The sequence below is a fragment of the Athene noctua genome, chromosome 1, assembly GCF_965140245.1.
Source record: "Athene noctua chromosome 1, bAthNoc1.hap1.1, whole genome shotgun sequence".
Classification (NCBI taxonomy): Eukaryota; Metazoa; Chordata; class Aves; order Strigiformes; family Strigidae; genus Athene; species Athene noctua.
Window position 1 is genome coordinate 196,715,401 of NC_134037.1, and position 16,058 is coordinate 196,731,458.

The window sequence follows — 16,058 nt, forward strand, 5'->3', positions numbered from 1 at the left end:
TACCGCCGGGGCGCTCAGGGCTCTGCGGGGTGCCTGCCCCCCGAGGTGCGGCAGCCGGGCCGGGGCGGGCGCTCCGCCTCGCCGCTTCCCACGAGGCGCCTCTCCCCACGCATGGTGGTGGGGCTGGTAGGGCTGGTGGGGCCGGGGCTGCCGCCGCCGCCGCACGCACAAAGCGCAGGGCGCGGGCAGCCGCCGCCGCCGCCGCCGCCGCCGGGTGGGAGGCACCCCGGCTCCCGCCGGGTGGGAGGGAGGCACCCCGGATCGCGCCGGATCGCCGCGGCACCACGCCGGGTGGGTGACACGGGCAGCGGCGCGGCGCGGCGCGGCACCGCCCCCCGCCCCCCCAGGGCCGCTACCCACCCCCCCGACGCTGCCCGCACACGGCCGAGCGCCCCCCGCGCCGCCGCCCGGCCCCTCCCGGCATGGGGGGGGCGAAAGGAAGGGAAAGGGGGGGTGCCCCCGCCCCCGTTACCTCGCGGGCGGAGCCGAGCGCTACGGCGGCGGGGCGGGAGGCTGCGCCGGCTGCCGGGCGGAGGGGGCCGCCTGCCTGGGGCCGGGGCCGGGGCCGCGGCGGGGCGGACATGGCGGGGCTGCCCCGGGGCCGTGCCGCGCCGTCCCGGCTCATTGTTCGGGAAGGGCAGCGGCGGGCGGGGCGGCCCCGGCGGGAGGGGCGGGCGCTGCGGCGGGAGGGGGCCACCCCGGCGGCGGGGACAGCGCCGCACCGTCCTCCGCATGGGCGGAGGGGGCTGGGGGGCAGCGCCGCATCTTTTCCGCGCGGGGGGAAGTGCGGGGGCCTGCGGCAGCGGGGCACCTTCCCCCGGAGCTGGCCGGGGACTGGGGGATGCACCGGGATGGGATGGCGGGGAGGGGCCGCCGTTCGCCTTCCCCCGCCTTGGCGTGGCGGGGCCGGGGGTCTGTGGTGCTCCTCGGGGGCCGCGCTGCACCCTCGAGGGTCTGTGCTGGAGAAGTTGAAAGCGGGAGGTGGCGGGCGGGCCCCGGGCCGGCAGCCCCCTCGCCTCGCCTCGCCTCCCCCGGCCCGCCGAGCGCGGGAAGCGCCTCCGGGCTCCGCCACCGGGAGGTGTCCCTGGGGCCGGTCCGCGAAGTTGGAAATATGGTCCGTTCCTCAGCCCCCCCCCCTCCGCCCCCCGAGCCGGGTGGTGGGTCTCTGGGACCCACGCGGCGTGGAAGCGCTGCAGCCAGCTTTGGCTCTTTTAAGATTAAGCTCCGTTAATTAAGGAAATATTTTAAGCTTAAAGGTCTCCTGAGAAGAAACACATTGACTCGCTTGGGGAGCGGGTAGGCAGGCGGTGCGGTGCAGGGCTGTTGGATCAGCCAGCACAAAGGAGAGGAGCGAGCAGATAGGTGCTAAAGCAACTAGGGTAAATACTCCCGCACGCCGCTGGAGCCAAACGACGCCCATCGCCCCTGTGTCTATCCAGCGGCACAATGAAAGAGAAGTGTTTGCAGTGCAATCGTTGCTATCCTTTCTCAGCTTGCCGAACAGCTAAAAATACCTTAAAGCGTATTTTACTGCCTTTGTTCAGATTGAATAGTAGTTTACTTCGCAAATAGTCTAAGTAAGTCTTCACTTACAAAGAATCAGTACCGTGATAGAAAACCTTTATTGTGCTGGATCAATGCCCTAAGTTAAGCATCTTGTGTAAATGCGCCTGAGACTGTAGCTTCTTTGTGCCCGTATTTGTAAGGTGTAAGATGATGAGAAGAACATGCCTGCAAAAGGCGTGCCGGCAAAGCTACGGACGGAACCCCTGTCGAAATCAAAACAGTTAGTACTGAAGTAAAAAAGATGCCATTTGCTAAATTAAGAGGTAACATCGCAAGGATGTGGAAGACAAAGCACAATCAAGAACAGGTTAACAGTTTGGAAAATATGATTGTTGAAGTAACACTCCATGCTAAAAGCAAATAGTGATTGTAAATGCCAGAGAAGTTCATCCACTTATTCCATTTAACTGAGAAGTTTCATGAATTGCAAAGCAATTAATGAATAAAAATAACATTTTCCCCGTCAGCCTAGGACATTGTGAAAACAAATTTCAAATCTAGAGCTAATTCCTTAAAAAATATCCCAATTCGTAATTTATCAAAGTGATATGATGTGATGCAAAAGAGTTTTCCTACATACCTGTGATAAAGGCAACAAAAATGCGATTGAAAGGGACTGCAATGTAGATATATCCACAGATTGGTTCCGCAGGCACACTGCTGCTTGAGGGATAGTCCTGTAGAGCATTCTTTCAAATATCTAAATTTATAAACTCAATTAGCAGTGAAGGTATGGATATTTTCCCACTAATTTTTTGCCCAGGTTCGCTGCATCTGTCTATAAAACGATGTTCTGGCTCATACAATAAACCATAAGCACACGTCTTCAGAAACAAAGTGAAAGGTAGATATTGCTTATTCAGTTCTTGAATTTATTTAATTAAAGTAGGAATCTAAATTTGTAGAACTCTACAGACTTTTCCATCTGTTACTATTTTAAAATGTGCTGTTCTTTAGTAGGCTCATTTTTAATATACCAGTGAAATAGAATTTCAATTTGGAATAGAATATAAATGAATAGCATAAATTAAGTGAATATTACAGGGAAGTTGGTTGCGCTAAAATATTCTACACGGGAAGCTGAGATTGTTGCAACACGGTATCCGGAGTGCTTGTCACATGAAAACTCCTCTCTCTTTCAGCAAAAGAATTCCAGAATGCATTGGTGACAAATAATGCTGGTTGAGCACAATTTTTATTGATTTCAGTGGGAGTCGTCCCTACACATCTAAATGTAAAATTTATCTGCAGAAGGCAGGTAGAGTTAGACTGCAATCCAGTCAGGTTTGCTTCTGCCTTTGACATTCTGCTTTTGGCTTAGACTCTGAACTCCAAATGGAAAGAGCTCTGCATCCTGTATTTCTGACTATTGGCCTGATTCTGTCTTCAATTTCAGCAGTGTAATAAAGAACAGCTTCCCTAGAAACCAGGAAAGTGAATTAGGATCAGGTCTGTGAGATCAGCATCAGTCCCCCAAGATGTCGGAGCAGCCCTGGGGAAGGGTTTGAGATCAGAGGACAAAGTATTTGCTGGCAAGTCCAGAATGGTAAAAGAATTTACTTTCACACATTCACAGCTTGTCTTTTATATAAATTGATAACAATAGGGTAGAGTTACACACAGTTGCTGTTGCTTTGTTATTGAGTTTGACGACTGGTATAGGTGCATCTATCACTTTGTTTTGTTACAGTGTTAGAGCAGTGCATATAAATAAAGGGGATAAATAACCTAATTTACGATGAGCAAGAGTCACAGTATATTAAAAATGGCAACACAAAGAAAGCTTTTGCCTTTCCTGAAAAAAAGTTACATAACAGACCTTTGTAGTCATCATTTAAAATGGCAGGGTACAGTACACACAGATCCTTAAAACCTGGGCACAAACTCATTCAACCTTTTCAAAACATAACCTTGGCTAATATGGCTCCACTGATGTAAAAGGGATTTTTTCCATTGACTTTACCAAAGCTGAGTTTTATCCAAGTAATTGCAATTTTATTTCAGAACTATTCTGGTTTGGAACAAAAGAGGTGCTCTTAAGGTTGTGTTAATGTGTAAGCCCTGGGTACCTACAGATTGTGCATGTCCCACTTCTCATGATTACGCAAGAGAGTTTTCTGCCATTAGTCCTGGAGGAGGCATGTTAGGTGGGTTGCGTACGGCTCTCTTTCTGCAAACCCTCAGACATGCTGTCCCTGTTTAGGGCAGGGAAGGAAGGAGCACGCTGCAGCCTGTTCTCTGCTGCACTCAGAGGCAATGAATCTCCTAGGTCTTCAGCAGCACTGCCTCCAGGTACGGCTCCTCTGGCCGGGCAGTTCAGTCCTGCTGCACCCAGAGGGACCTGCAGTTGTCACATGCTGTGTTCCTCCTTAGTGCTAAACTGCCTTTTGTTTCTAATCATCAAGTAGGTTTTTAATAAGCTGGAGTTAATGCTGTTGGCTACTGCACAAGTCGGATGCATTTTGGTGGTGTAGTTGTACAGATGCAGACGTGGATTTAGGATCGGAGCCTACAGAGCTCAATTAACAACTCCCCCTTAGGAGAGAGTGTGGCTTGGTTTTCTCATATCGTCTTGTGTCAGGTGCTTGGTAGAATTGCCTCCTCTCCAAAGCAAGCTGTTTCTTTGCCCTTCAGAAACATCCTGATGAAATTCTCCCTGACTCAGTGACAAGGTGGTTTAGCTTCAGATGCGTACATGCATTTGGCTGGGCTCTCAGGGCTTGTTGCAATTCTGGCTGATGCATACTCCTGTGCATGTACAAGGTGTTTCTATGAACTCCTTTTGCACAGAACAGATGGAAAAAAAAGAAGGGAGTGGTGCTGGCTAGCATGACCTAGATCATCTCTGAAAGAAATGTGTATCTAGCTGCACGTGTCTGAAGAGCCAGCCCAGTTGTATATTAGTTGAATGTCTCAATAAGGTGCAGTAGGATATGCAATGGGTGTGAATTTGGAGCCTGCCAGCAAGTGTAAGCTGCACCATCTCTGAAGCAGCCCTGGGACTCAAAGATATAAGGCACATGATTTCTTTCTAGTTTCCTCTCCTCCCGAGGAAAAGTGCTAACTTACTGCTGACTTGACCTGTATTAATAAATAATACTTTAGTGCTGGCTCAGGTGTGGAAGCTGGTAAGCAGAGACAGCCTATTCTTTGCTTTCCTTCCCCTCATATTCACCTTAGAAAAGAAGCACGGACTTCCATGCTCAAAGCATGGACTTTCAAACAGACCAGGGTCACCTCTCCATTTACTCCCTTGCATATGCAAAGCCACTCAGGCCGAGTCATGTCCCATATCTATGACTTCTCATCAGGGAGCCAGATTTGTAAGAAATGGTAAAAGGCTGAAATGAAAAGACAAAAGCGCCTGGGCTATCTTCAGCTTGGATTTTTCTGCCAGTTGTTACATCAGACAGAAATCACGCCCAAGCTTCAAAAAAGGTGAACTTCAGCTGCATCTGTAAAACAAATGGGTAAGATGGTTAAGACTTGTGTGAGAAGGTTGAGGAGCTTCCTTCTGTCCCCTCTGGTGCTCTGTCCCACCAACCTCTGTTGACGTCCTCCTGCCTTTGTTTCTGTGGCACTGCACTAATGTTATTAGCAGAGTCACACTGTTAAAGTCACAAACGTTGTAAATCTCGATCCTTCACGTTAATGAGGTCACAAAGCCTTCACAAGCAAAAGACTGTAGCATCCTAAGGACATGGACAGCAAAATGTTCCTAAAGGCTGGTTGCTTTGATGAACTCAAACAATGATCTCATCCACTTTTCTGCTGAAGTTCTGGAAGCTTCTTCCTTTTCCCCCCATTATTCATTGGGTGCTATGTGCCTTGACTCACTGTCAACTTCCTTTCAATGGAAGTTGAGGATGCTAAAAAAATTTGCAGCCTTCAGGCAATTTTTATTAGAAATCAGTCAGCGCAAAACTTCACTGGAATTCAAAACCTGTATATTCTGTATATGTAAATAAGATGAGTTTTGGAGCAAATTTTATATACACAAAATTACTTAGAATTAATCTCTGCCTGCACTCTGTGGTTGTGATTTATGAAGGCATTATTGATGAGCTGCAGTGGGCTGGCTCTTTGATTGGAAAGGTTAACTGAAATAAACATATTTTTATGTAGCAGGTTTTCAGAGAAAAAAATGTGCCACATGTGCTGAATCATCAAGACAGCAGAATGGAGAAAAAATTTGGTTTTGCAACGACAGCTTTCTCAATGTACTGTCGGATACTTTCCAAAGAAGAAATATGTCTTTGCTGGGATGGCATTATTAGTAGGGAGGCAACTCCCTGAAACCCTTGCGAGCAGATGATAGCCCTTTCTGCCCAGCCTGCTTGTGCCTGCTTAGAGGCAGCCCAGCCTGTGCAGAGAGAGGTCAGGGCAGCGCGCAAAACCAGAATTAATTATTTCAGGCTAGGCAGCATGTGGCTCCGCATCAAGTTGTGCACCTGCATGGATGTGGAGAGGCATCTTCTGTTTTGCTGTCGCTTGCCCTTCTCCGACCTCCTGCTGACCACTGGGGAGGTTTGATTTAGGGCCCCTGTACCTGAAGGGACTTGAAGATACTTCAGGTTGTCCTGATTGCCATGGACAGCCTCCACCTTCATAGAGCAAAGGTCCAAAAATGGTGATCCTATACTATTTGATTGAAAAGCTATCAAAAATTCATCCTCGGTGCCTGTTCCTACTGCAAGTGTCCCTTCTAGTGTTGTCTGGCCACTAAACACAGGCACTTGCTGTTCAAGGGCAACGTGCAATGTTCCCAAAGGCAGAGAAGCATCTCTCGAATCAGATGTGATTGAGGGCAGGATTCATAGCCTGAAGTGAGATTGCAGCTTTGAAGAAGTCACGTACACTGGTTTCACCTGGTTAGGAACCACCAAAGAAAGTTTGCTGACAGGAATTACTTTATACTTTGAAAATGGGTCATCATTTTCTTGTTGATTTAAAATGCAAGGGAGCTTTCCCAGGAGTAGCTCAGTTGCTAGTTATTCATTGCTTCAGAGCTGGTTTTTGCTAGTACACTGTTTCATGTAACTTTGTGGCTGGACTGGGAAATGCTGCCTTGCTTTCTGCTGTACGTAGCCTAAAAAAAACCCACAACTCGATCTCTGCTGCAGGGGAGTGCAGATAGATCAGTGTTCTCATCATGCATACTTTCCAAATGCTTTAAGACAAATAAATATGAACAGTGCTGTGGTTTAATGGCTACATTACATCCATACAGGCCGTATATCATGCTTTGAATATGCAAGTACATTTTTAAAAGACAGTTAAAAACACTGTACATGGGTTTTAGCCAATTGCTGTCACAAAGCAAGTCAGCAATTTTTACCCTTCACTGTTAATAGGAGGAGTTGGCAAAACCTGTTCCTATTTTGCTTTGGTATTTTTGGATCAGAACTTTACAGAGCAAACATTACCTGGTTTGTTTAAACAATAAAGGCAGGAGTTCTGATGTTAATCTGAGAAAACAACTTTTAGGCTGGTTGATTTTGTGTTCCCCACCTTTTTGGAGACACGGAAGATGCCGCACAACTTTATTCTACTTTGCAAGGCTCTTGGTTGTGTTGCAGTTACATCTGCAAAGATGTTAAATATGTTGTTGAAAATGGTTAAATAGAATCTGTTATATGAAAAATGGGAAAGTAAATAAAGGCATACAAGAAAAGCTGTGTTTTGAAATGGTATCAGTTTTTTGCAAGGAATAGGCATTGAAAAGACAACTTTAATTAAAGTCTTTATTTTCCAGCACATTTCACAGTTTAAAGATAGTAAACAGTAAGCAGTGTTTCCCACTTGGTGATAAAATTTACTATTTCTCTGAAAAAAAAACCATTAAGACCATTTTGTGCAGGGAACATTCTGCTCCTGTATATAGCACTGGGTATATACAGAAGCAGGATTGTCCTGTTGTCAGAAGGTAGGTGGCATTTGCGCATCTCTCACCGCACCGGTAAGCACATATCCCTTTTCCTGATTCTCTTGCCCCAGCTGAAGTTGCCCCAGTCCCCGTATTGTCTTTCTGCACAGAAGTGGACTTTACTGTTTCTCAGTTTTCTATGCTCTTGTTGAAGGAAATGGATGCCTTTCTCTCTCTTCCCCCCTGCCCCGAAACCTGCCCCTTTTATCTTCCAAACTTTTCTGCAGCTTTCTTGCTGTGCCAGTACCCTTCTCAAATTTGCAGTTTGCTCTGAGACAGAAATCTCTCTGTTTATAGCAAGAGGTGGGAAAAAGTGTTAAAATGTCATTGAAAAATTTGGAGGCCAATGTTTGAGAAGCATTGTTTTATTTTTCCTGTTGTTTATAAGGAAATGGCTTAGGTGGAGGCAGTTGTGGTTCCAGTGTACAGGGCAGCTTCCATCTCCCAAACATTTATTTTAGCCACACAGGAAAGGTGGTAGAGAGTTGGGAAAAGGGAATTAATGTTAGCCTTGGCTGAAAAATAGAGTTCTGGTTTGAAAAAAAAAAAAAAAAGAAGAAATAGAAAATGTCAAGACTTTGTTCTTCACTGAAGTGAAACAGAAGCCTTTTGAATAAGTTCAAGGGAAAACATGCTTCCAGAAGAGCCAGTCATCAGCATACTTCTCTGGCATGTAGAAGATTTCAGGTGTATGTTCTTACTCTTCATCAAGGAGCAGACACTTGAAACTCATATCCCAGTTGGACATCCTGCGACTTCTGGCTTGCCTCTAGTAAATGCTTGTCTTTCCCTTTGGATTTTGAACACATCTTGAACTGAAAATGGAAATTTCATTGAATCTAATGTGTTTCTATTTTCATCAAATTGTAATTTTCTGAAAAAAATGAATTTGAAAAATTGTTGGCGAGATCAACCAAGCATATATATCTCTCAGAATAGAGGGGATGCTAAAGACAAATAGTTGGTTCCAAACTCTGTTCTCAGCTTCAGTGGCAAAATAGGGGTGTGGCAGAGAGCAACATGCCCTTTGATATGCCAGGGAAGTAAAACATTTCTCCAAACAACTGAACTGAATATCGTGTCCCTTTTAATACAGTGGTGATTACACAACACTGTTTATTCTTCGGGGGTTTTTTATCTCATCCATCATTCACAGCTCAGATTTCTACATTGATTTCACCAAGTTGGTTTGCTGTACAATGTAAAATGAAAGTCAAGTTAATTTCGCGCTCTACCCACCTCAGTCTGATTAACACAAATTAAATTTTGTGCTAATAAGACTGAGTGTGTGACCATAATTGGAAAGCCTTGAGTTCCTCTAACAGCAGGGAGAGTGCTGTTTTCCCCTGCATCCTGAAAACATTTCAATCATAACATCTGGGAAATTTGCAACAATCAATGGTATCAATTTTGGGCCTCCGTATAAAGTTCATGCTGTTTCTCATCAGGGACCATGAATACATATCTATATCAAATTGCAGACCTTGGAACATTTGGCCCATCTGCCCGCCAGAGGAAGACTAAAGGAGCAGTGACATGCACCTAATAAGGGGGAACTGCTAAACATCTGTGTCTCTCCATTACTTAGAAATCCTCTTGGGGCAATAACTGGCTGCTATACCTTAAATAACTGGACAATTATTTGAGTCTGTTACTGAAGTCTGAACAGGTCAAGTTAGTGGGGGGTGTTCCTAAGACGGGGATTGTTCACCAGCCATTTGGAGAAAAAGGAAAAAACCCTGGAAGTAAGAGCTGAAAGACTGGCGAGAAGGGAATGCAAGGCAAGACAAGGCAAGTCTTGGCTTTGATCTAATGGTAAAGAAAGCTTCAGAGTGGTAAGGAAAAAGTATGGTGAATGAGTTTATAGTCCTGTTCCATTTAGATCTATATATTTCTTGTATTTGCTAAAGCAAAGAGTGATTGTTTTCCTCAACTCCAGCAATGTCCTCTTGCTCCAACTGTCACCTGCTCCTAGAACAAGAAAGTCTTAAAACCGAAGTAAAACTACTGCAGGCAGAGTTTGGGAAAAGGGTGACAAATTCTGGGACTATGGGTGAGCCTGGTATCAGTGAAGCCATGCACTTATATAATACCAAACTGCATTTATAAGACCAAGGAGATGTGCCCAAGTACCTGGCACCAGAGATGCTGCAGGAGGACACTGAGATTTAAATAATGTACAAGCACATCAATCCTGTTGGAATACAAACAAAGAAGTCTAGTGAGTGTCAAACAGGATGGGGGTAGTTGTAAATATACCTGCATTATAATGGAGCCTCTACACTTCCTGATGGGAATTCATGGGGATGTATATCATCCATGGGCTACCTTTCTAGGCAGCAGGAACATTGATTGCACAGCAAGTTTATTAAGTATGAAACAAGCCAGCAAACTCTTTAAAAAACAAAGTCTTTTACAGCATACCATCCTAATGAAGGGTTTGAGAGTCAGAAATGTCACCACTCACCAGAGAGCTGTTCAGCTGATGCTTTGAAGTCAAGCCCCGCTCTCTAGCCCTGGGATCAATGGGAATTTGCTATTATTTTCTACAGAGGCAGCACCAAACTCAGAGGAAGCAGGATGAAACACCTAACTGGAAGAACTGTGGCACCACTTTTGTGTGTCTATCAGGTCTGAATTTAGTTTTAGCAATATAAAATGGGCTTCTCCTATTTGTCCTCTGTCTCTCTGACAAACAGCCTTATAAAGTAAACATTCACAAAGCAGAAAGAACAGATTGTACATGGCTCTAACAACAGCATGGTTTTGGTCTGACTGCCCCATAATATATGAAAATAAGACTACAAAAGAACTGCAAATAAGACAAGGGTCTGAGCACAAGCTAGCTTACTTGTACATCATTTCTATTGCAAAATAAAGCAATTGTACCTGGGCTTGTGTAGCAAATAGCCCTAAATTTCTTCCCTCCCTGATGCTGTGGGAGTATAATTTAGCCAGGGAGTACTGTCTGTATGTGACATCATCTTGAGCTTTAAAAATGGGGACAGGTAATATTCCCCATTAATTATATTCCACATCTGTAAAGTATATACACTGCACTGTGGATAAATAGAGCAACCTTTTGTCAGGGGGCTTCCTGAAGCCAGGTTTCTCATTTACAGTTTTCTTATAATTTTGTACAATGGGAGCAGATCAGTCTCTAGCAGTGGATGGAGAAAGGTAGAACCTGAATGAGGTATGAGCGTGAAACAAATGAAGGGGGCTCCATCTCCCAGTACTGTGCATTGTCATCTGCCTTTGTGGCAGTCAGCTGTAAAACCTGGTGTCTGAACACGTAACATACACCCAATGTGCCAACACTAACGGACGCGTCTTTTTTTTCTTATTTTTTACCTAGGTATGGGGAGTATTTCTGTTTTTGCAGATAAAACATGTGCATCCAGGTACCAAGGATGGAGTTGCAATACGGGTAGTTGTGGGTTGACATATATATGGTTATTTGTGATTTGGTTTTGGTGTCTGCTGAGCTCTTGCTTTGAGACTTACGTTTGACTGCAGCAGGACAAAAGCACAGGGAAATCTCTTCCAGAGCTAAAGATCTCACCTGAACCATAGCAGACCCTTAGAGCATAGAGAGGTTTTTTTCTGGCACACAGGGTAAAATAGAACCCCAAGCAGAGGGCAATGTCCTTCTATTGATCTTAGTGATTGCTGCTGTTCCGCAGGCTGCTACAAGCCAGTGGTGCTGTCTCAGAGCCTGTCAACCTGTGCCAAGGTTGCTGTCTTCCACAGCCACACTGGCTAGAGAGGAGGTTCCAAGTCACACTGCTCTGTTCTTTTCCAACCTCACACTCTTCACACTAAAGCCAGAGCATGAGGCAAGGATAGACTTCAACCCACTTAGGCTGTGATGTGCTTTGGAGTGGTTTGTTTGGCCTCAATAGATAACTCACAAATTTTCTTGTCATTGCGGCTGGCTTTTGCTGTATTTTCAGCCTGAATGTTACTGAGGGGTTTTTGAACTGGGGATGTGACTGGGCTTTAAACAGCCTGTGGCATAAGGGAATATGCATTAAGACATTGAGAATATTTCATCACAAAGAAGCTTTTGAAAGAACGCGTCATATACACCTGCCGAGAAGCATCTCAAATAATTTTGTTGATGATAGTGGAACGAGTAAAGTGTTTGTGAGAGAGTGACACCACATCCAGCACACAGAGGACTAGCATTATAATTAATTAATGCTCACAGACATTTCCTTAGCACAGATGCTATGCTTTTCTGTTCTTCATCCTTTGACAGGGGAATGCAGAGGAGGTGAAAATAAACAGTCAAATGCTCTGTCATTTTTGTCGTGCTTTCCCTCTTTTTAATGCTTCACACAATCGGTGGTTTCAAGGTCACTTTATTTACTGATGATTCTCTATCACCATCAATACCAATTTTGTACTGAAATGAATGAAAATATACTTATTGTAGCACCTCTTTGGGATCCCTTACGTCCTCTTCTTTCTTAACAGTGGTAAAATAATAATAATAAGATATATTAAATGAATATAAAATTAAAATTTGCTTAGAGTATGTATTTTAGAGTCCAGATATTTAATGAGAAGCCACATTATTCAAATAGGAGTAAAAATATTTATAGATTGTTTTTTTCAGATGGTTTTGCAATACAGCCAGCATGGGTAACATATGATGAGATTCCACAATCACTTCTCCCACACACATATTGATGGAAGCCCTCACAGCCAAACACGATTGCATACATCTCTTTTTCAATCTGTGCGTAGGTTATTACTGTAGAGGTGGAAGAGCTGCATACATAAAACACTCACTGCCCTACCCACAGTAAGAGAGTCACAAGTCATTGCTTGGATGCATCCATCTGAATTTTTATTAGTCACTTCATTTCAATGAAAGTGAATTCCTGCCAGCATCCCACTGAAACCCAGTCTTCAACAGATCTTAGTGTTACCAAGACTTCTGAAAGGTAAGGTAAAAACCTGGCAACATAAAGTGCCAACCCTAATATCTTTCTAAATTGAACATGAAACAACAGTAGCACATCTTGATGCCAATTTCTTAGGGTTATCCTAAACTGAAAGAGCAGGATGTTAATATTTTACTGTGATGATGCACTTGTTCCTTTCTCAGCTGTCTGGAGCATGATGCAGATCTGTATCATGTTGTATCCTGGCAGCCTGAAGTTCTCAGGTTTTTAGTACAAGAATGGGAGTTTTATACATCCTGAATATTGGGTCCATATGTGTTTGTGCATGCAGTGTGCTTGTGGACACAGTTAACATCATGATTAGCAGTTCTGTCCTTTATCAAAAAATGTCTGGTTGACACCTATGCAAGGTTTAAGAACTGTGGCTGCTTATGGACTTTTGCAAGTGTTATTTTGACTGCTGCATTGGAATTCTGCTTGGGCTTTGCAGTGGCACTTCATCCTAGGAATAATCTCTACCCGTGACACCTGGTCTCTTACTGACAAGGTGACACAAGTTCTGATGCAGTCTTTCCTTAACTTTCTTCTTCACTAAAGCACCATCTCTTGTTTCTTTGCTACCTATGCATTCTTTTCCATTGCACTCATTTTGCAGAGTAATTTTTCTTTTACTCTGGCAGCATAACTTCTTGTGACAGCCACCCACTGGGTTTATGGGTTCTCATTCATTTGCCACAGACTCTCCCTTCATTTATGGTGTACAACCTCCGCATAAGATGCATACACTGCCAGTTATATTTTGATTAGAAATGGATTTCAGCAGCACTTGCATCATCCCAGTAGTTTTATCAGTGCTTTTTGCTTGATTTCAGTAAACCGGAATTAATTCTTATTGAATTTGTCTCCAAGATTGCCTACTATTGGATTAATTTCATCCCTATCAATAAACACAGAATCCTCTATTAACAAACCTGTCATAAGCCATTCTGTTAGTTCATTTTGGATCTTGTACCAAATCATTAAATTCATGGCTTGCCAATACTGGATTAGCTTTTTGGAGAGAAAAATTTAGATATTCAGCTACGATCTAGCCAAGTACTATCCATGTTGCTCTCTCTCCTTCCTACTCAGATTAACAAATAAATTTGTAGATCCTTCTTGATTGTGACCTCCAGTGAAATGAAAGCTAAACTTTGTTGCTCGAAGTCCTGCTGCTTGTCAGAAGAGCTGCCTTTCTGTCGTCCACCTACAGTAGGCATGGACCCCAGAATACTCTATTGTCTCTAGGAGTGCCCTAGATTTGGGGGCAGATTTGGGAATTATGACTCTGCAAAATGGGGATTATGGCAGCATGAAGTGCTCTGAATTGTGTTGTTGGAAAGTGCCTATATAAGACTGGTATCAGAACTATTTTGCTATTATTATATGTAGGTATAGTAAAAATGGGCAGTGAAGTCACAACAGAGCAGTGACACTTACAGTCTAACAAGAGATGATATTTTAAAGTTCTTTCCCAATTGTACAGCTCATTCTTGTGTCAAAGTACTGTCTCAGCATCATTAATGAATTTTGCTTCTGGGTATATCCTGTAGGGAGCAGCTGTGCCTTTGAAAAAAAGATCCAATGAGAGGAACAGCACCATTTTCCTGCTGATCTGCTCAGCTTCCAAGCATAACAATTGAAAATAAGCATATTAGGAACTACTGAACAGACCTCATGAAATGATTTACAATAGTGTCATGGGGTGACTCCCAATAATGTCACAAAGTGAGCATATGGTAATCATTCATCTCTTACTGTAAGATTTCAGATGTAAACTAAAAAAGAAACAAACAAAAAAGTGGTTTTGTTCTGGCCAATAATTATAAGTTCAGTAGTGTATTAGAACATTAGCATATTAATTACATGGTAATCGACATAACAACAACACAAATCTTAATGTGTTGCTAATTACTAACCTTGGATAACATTCTGAAGGGGGCCTTCATGCTATTGAAACCAAAGTCAAAATAGTGTGGGTGCCTAAATCTCACTGAAAGTTGCTTAAGAAATTTTTAGAATTCTATTCCACGCTTCCCTTGCCTTAAAAGAACCCTTGGTGCTTATGTTATCTTTTTATTTATTTATTATTACTAATACTGTAGGTTTAACTGAGATTATTAGTTGGTTTCTCCTGAGCTTCTGAATGTGTATGGGTGTCTATCACAGACTGCAAAGCCCTGCAGAAGTTCCCAGGGGTGGCAATGTGCTGTGGCATCGTCCATCCAAGTACATATCACCTGGGAAAACTCAGGTCGGTGCCCGATATGTCTAAGCCATTGGGTACAGTTTCACCACTAGATGGGAGCATCGGTTATTTAGCCTTTGCTTTGAAGGGGTGTTCTTCCAGTCTTGGAAAATCATATTCCCTCTTGGTTCTTGTTACAAACTTGCAGGAGGCCTGAACCTCCCCCCATCAGTGTGCAGCACACTCAAGATACACTGGCTAGCACTGGTCCCTAGAGGACATCCCTCTCAGCTGATGCCCTGCATGACCAGCATTCAAACCTGCTGTTTAGGACGGAAGCACTCAGTTACTACCCAAGTCTTGAGGAACACGCTGGTAATTGCAAGAATGTTCCAGCAAGCTTTTTTTATGGCCTCTTGTTTCACTGGGAAGTGGATCATCTGTAGTTTGCTGGTTGTCCTAAAATCACTCTGGTCACCAGAGAAAAGTGAAGGTAAATGGAAAGATGGACTTGACTTTTGTGGTCCAAAAACCAATGGTGGAGTTGCTGTTTCCAGACAGATGCACAGAAATAAAGAGAAACCTTACAAGCAGCCCAGCTCCAGGACATCCTTTCTGACCCCTGTGGCTGCCAAGATGGTTCTGCAGCTCTTTTAGGTGAGATCAAATGCTTAAGCAAGGCCCTGGTCCAGCGCATGTCCCTCACCTAAAGGATCTCCACCTAGGGGCATGTCTCTCCTCCTGTGCCTCTGAATCCAGGAGGTATGTTCAGTTAAAATATCCCTTTCCTCCCCCAAGGCACGTTTGCAACACTTGAACTGGATAAAGATATGCTTTAACACCTTTTCCATTGAGCCATTACCTGCCCTCACCTTGATGCTGCTTGAATAGAAAGATGGCAGACAATAAACCATGCTAAAGGCTGTCCCTGTGCTCAGCTTAATTATAAACAAGCTGTTCATCCATTATGAGGAAAATGCTTCCTACAGAAGCAGGGTGGAGTACAGAGCTCAATGCACAACCTCTTTTTTCAGTTGACAACCACAATGTCTTCACATGTATATAACTGATCACCACGCTTCACAGAAACTTAATCAAGAAATATTGCACAGGGACCATTACCAAATCAGGACTGAGACCTGGTATAGATCCAGCCAAAGAACTGCTGGGTAGTAAAGGGTTCTGTTGCATGCATCCTGCTCTGGGCTTGTGAGAGTTATGATGAAACAAGGTCTGTGGCACTTAGGCCATTAGTTCCCTCCCAAGCAGCCATTCTTGTCCAAGAAGAGAATCTGGCAAAGGACACGTGGCCAAAATCTTCCTAGGAAAGGCACGGATTCAGTTCATCACTTACATGAGACAGCCCAGAGATTTCAGCAAATGGGAGGAGACCCCAAACTGAGGAGACATGAAGGTTCAGGAT

At 44.2% G+C, this 16,058-nt stretch overlaps 1 protein-coding gene across 2 annotated transcripts in view; it reads right to left on the reverse strand.

Annotated features, from left to right (window-relative positions):
* The window catches only part of ST6GAL2 (ST6 beta-galactoside alpha-2,6-sialyltransferase 2), a 178,898-nt gene that overhangs the window by 50,942 nt on the left and 111,898 nt on the right, over positions 1–16,058 (reverse strand). The window contains exon 1 of one of the 2 annotated variants that reach the window (XM_074909379.1): positions 4–100. The exons of the other annotated variant lie outside the window; for it this stretch is intronic. The gene's annotated coding sequence lies outside the window, so the exon portion shown is untranslated. Of the gene's footprint in view, positions 1–3; positions 101–16,058 lie in introns of those variants that run through there. 2 annotated transcript variants of the gene reach the window in all.